Below are 4,405 nucleotides of genomic sequence, written 5' to 3'. Positions count from 1 at the left end.
TGTATATAGGCTTGACAGACGAAAAAGATAGCAAACTGAAAATAAGGTACTGGATCTTGATGGTACCAGACCACTTTGTATCTCTAGATCCAATCAGCTGGGTTGTCTATGAATTATGTTGTTGAGTCCTCACCTAAACCTCTCCGCCTGTTGACAGCAACCTTTCTAGCTCTTCAGATATGTAAAAACTGATGATGAACTGGGGTCTTGACACTTCCCTAATCTTAATCTGAAAGATAGTAAATCATTACTGAAAGAGAACAAATGGCATCAGCTTGTAGCATCACTGGTCTCTTTCCTGCCCCTAAGAACATTCCAGAGACTAGCAATAAATTGGATTCTAGATAGTAAATCTAATCTCAACCCTATCCAGACGACCAGACACCGCAGGGCTACAGAACAGTCCCTGGCCCATTTTGTTTACTAGATTCAGTCTAAAGATTCCCAAACATTAATCCTAAAATCCTATACCTCAAATTCTAACTCTTGCATTATTATTAACTGCAGGATCAATTACTAGAGGAAAAGCCAACAGCTTCTGTTCATATGACCTGAGCCTTATTCATTCTTACTTCTGGGAACACTGTAGATTCCACCATAAGGTATGCTCTTCATACTTAGTCATTGGTTTCCAAAACCCTATGCTTAACCTGTTTTAAACACTAACAACACTCTCCTAGGGCAAGTATTCCTACAGAGACTGACAATATAAGACAATATAAGGCTTCTAGCAGTATCTGTCCAATTGTCACCTCTGTAGTCTCTGCAGAGTCCAACATCAATTTGTAATTTATACATAGGAACCTACTGATGTGATATAAAACAATATTGGTCTCCGGTTTTCATTTGTACTGTTTCTATGCTTACCTGCAAGGGAACCTGTAGAGCAGAACATTACTCAGGGATGCAGACATATTACATTAAAAAACCTAACCTCAAGTGTACCAAAAGCCTTGTTCAGATATAGAGAATGAATTCCAACTGTAAAATAAAATATAGACCCTTAGCTTATTTCTCCATCTGGTGTAGAAATATTATTTTCTCTTGAGGAAGAAAATGATGAAAGGCTTTGGCTGCTAACTACATTAACACAAAGCTTGCTGTCAAGATTTTTGCATTTATAAGAAATGAATTTACCTGTTGATGCTTTATTTTCCTTAAACCTTAAACCCTCTGCCTAACACTAGAATTATTCTCAGCCTATAGGAGACTAAGGCATTGGTTTCTGTCAGTTGGTATAAGGCACTGGCTTCTGTCAATGCCTACCTCCTTCTCATCTCCTTGTTTCCCACAGGTTCAAAATGCAAGTGGAAACTGTGACAATTTAGAATGCTAGTATCAGTGTTAAACTCATTTCTAATAGTAGTTTTATTTTTAGGAAGGGCACCATTTTCTACAGGAAATCGCAACACAGTACATCAGATTCTATTAATACCTCCCTGCTACTCATCTTTGGCAGTCTTGCATAGTTGAGCATTACTCAGGGCTTAGGACAGTTAGGATTCTCAAACTCTAACACTATTGCTCGAACACTAATTATAACTTGAATTAACTAGCATATAAGGGAGTAACCCCCATAGTTAAAGATGATATTAGTCAATGATTTCTACCAGCACACTTAACTTTGGGGGAACTTGTAGAAAAGTATCATACCCTAAGCTCTTTGCTAAAACCTTCAGCCTAAACCTAACTGTCATATCTCCCTCCTAAACAGATAGTCTACTAGTTCCAATAGGACTGATACAGTTATTCCCAGTGAAATGACCCCTTTATATACAGAGAGAAGTCTCTTGCTTTTGGTGATGTCAAGGAATATGCTAGGAAAAACACAGTATGATTGCAAGACAGCCAAAGAACATCACATTTACAGTAGCATTTAATTATGGTGCCTATAGTCTGAAGAATGTGAAAGCGCTGCTGCTGTGAGTTTCTTGTAAACTATAGTGGTCCAAGGAAACACATTCTCTTCTCCGTAGTTCCTAATCCCCTCCCCCTCTCTGCCCCAAAATACAACAATGACCCATCTGTGCCCATACAAGAAAGCAATTCCTAATATTTAAACATGGGCTAATCTGCCAACGTTGATGTATCAGGGACAGAACATAATGAATGTCACAGCGCTTCGTCTTTTCACTAAAACTGTCTTGAAGAGTAATGAGGAACAAGAAAGCCAACGGAAAGAACAAACCACTGTGGATCACAGTTGATTTAAAAAATAACAATATTCACTTCTCTTCTGTTTCTCTCTGAAAACATTTTCATGTTTTAACCCTGTTTCAGATTCAAGAAAGAACACATTTTTCCTGAAATTACATCTAAGTGTTAAAATTTTCTACCAAAAATCTTTTAAGAATAATTTTATGGCACTCATAAAGCTTATCCATGCTCTAAACCATTATCTATTCTTTGACATATTTTCATGGCACCTAGGCTGCAATTACTTCACTCTGGAACACCGTTGTGGCAATTAAGAAGATTACAAACAATAACTAAGAAAATCAGTTATATGAAAATCAATAGTCCTTAAATACTGAATTTGAGGGCTGCAAGATGTGGATCTTCACCTAAACGACATGTAACTTTTCTCTTGTAACTGCAGAACCTGATGGTAATTTATTACCCGTCTGTGTGGCTTGATATGCTGGCATGCAAAAATAACTGAGCTAGCTCTAAAAAAATGTGGTTCTGGTACTAGAATTTATATAGAATTATACAGAATTGTATATTGATATAAGCATGCTGCCTCACCTGGATTAATATGTTTTCCTTCTAATGCCTTTCAGGAATCTAAAATTCTGCCAAATACTCAGCATTTTGTCCTATTTGTTCTGCTTTGGATTGATGTAGGACCACAAAAATCAGTGGGTATCTTTCCACTGACACTTTGGGGGCTGAACCACATCTCCTAAAATTTAAATAGCTGTAAAGGCACTGTGTTAAATTACTATTCTCTGCACTGTGAGAATACCTGTTCTTTTTCACCACCTATCTGAAATGCTTCCATTTCCTCTCTTGGCAGAGACAGAATTTTTTCTAAGATACAGTTTAGCTGTATTCATTTAGGCTAACAGGAAGGCTCAAAAAAAAATAATGTCAGAGACACAACATGTCATAAGAGACTGGAAGTAGCAAAAATGCTGGTGATGGAAAGATGTGTAATTTATAAGCATCAAGAGGAAACTTGAAACTTCATAGTATATGAGATTTTCCAGTAACAAAGTATTAAGTGAAAAGAATAAATTGCCATTGGGACTACCTACTGACATTGTAATGAAGGAGGATGAAACAATGAATTAACTTGATCTGTTCTAGGAAGCATCTAGTAAACAACTGAGAACAACACAGACTGCTAAGGCAACAATAATAGTCCTAATAATCAGTTCGACTTTTGGGGACCTGTATGTGGTTAGGGTTTAAGACAGACAATTTCAAGACCAGTTCTGAAGGAGTAAGCTTTGATACAGAAAAGTGGGATAGACATGGCATTTTGGTGCTCCACAGCTCTACTGTGGCTACCTACTTGAAGTGCCGCAATAACCTTGTGTATCTATCTCTTCACAGAATGGCACCCAATCCACAGCATTTAAGGGAGCTTAGATGTAACTGTGCTATGCACCTCAGTCCCCTCATTTGTAAATCTAATAGCAACGATACCAACTATTTCAGAAAATCAAGGACAGAAAGAGCTAGGTATCTTAAAATGTAAGATACTGTAGGAAAGGAAAATGCACTTCTGAAATTTCATTTGACATATAAAAGCGACACATATTTTGTAGATAAACCATATGTTTATTACGTGCTGTAAGGTGTTAAAGATCTCGATGACAGCAAGCTTTAAACATTTTATATACACTTCTATTAAAAGGCAATGCTAGTTTTCTTCGACTTCCCAGAGGAGCCAGGGCAGAACCTGATCCCTCCGGAGGATCTCGACCAGACCTGCTGCACGACTCGGCTCTGACAGAGGTCTCCCCTACCTACCTACAGGTCGGTCCCCGCTACCGACTGCTGCACCCGTGGGACAGCAGGACACGGGTGAGAGCGGGAGGTTTCTCGGGGAGGAGCTGTGAAACCTTGCTCCCCGATTTCCAGGATGCGGTGAGGCGGGGAATGGGGACGGCTCTTTGGTGGCGGGCTTTTCCTTCGTCACCCCGCTCCCTCCTTTCTTACAGCCTCCTTAAAGCGAAGTCCCCGGAGGTCCCCCGAGGGTGTGTGAGAACAAGTTGCGCCTGGCAGCGGGTGTGAGGGGGTACGGGCCGCGGGGCCCAGACCCGCCGCCGCACCAACGCTAGCAGGCAGTTTCGGAGTGCCCCCCGCCGCAGGCCTTCACCTCAGCGCCCCGGCTCCTCTCACGCACATCTCCCCCCTCAAACGCCCCCCCCCCCGCTCCCTCCCCACCCGGCGT

This window comes from Haliaeetus leucocephalus, unplaced genomic scaffold (genome assembly GCF_000737465.1).
Source record: "Haliaeetus leucocephalus isolate CR32 unplaced genomic scaffold, Haliaeetus_leucocephalus-4.0 Scaffold172, whole genome shotgun sequence".
NCBI classification, from domain to species: domain Eukaryota; kingdom Metazoa; phylum Chordata; class Aves; order Accipitriformes; family Accipitridae; genus Haliaeetus; species Haliaeetus leucocephalus.
The sequence above is the reverse complement of the archived record's forward strand: the minus strand, read 5'-3'. Positions refer to the sequence as shown.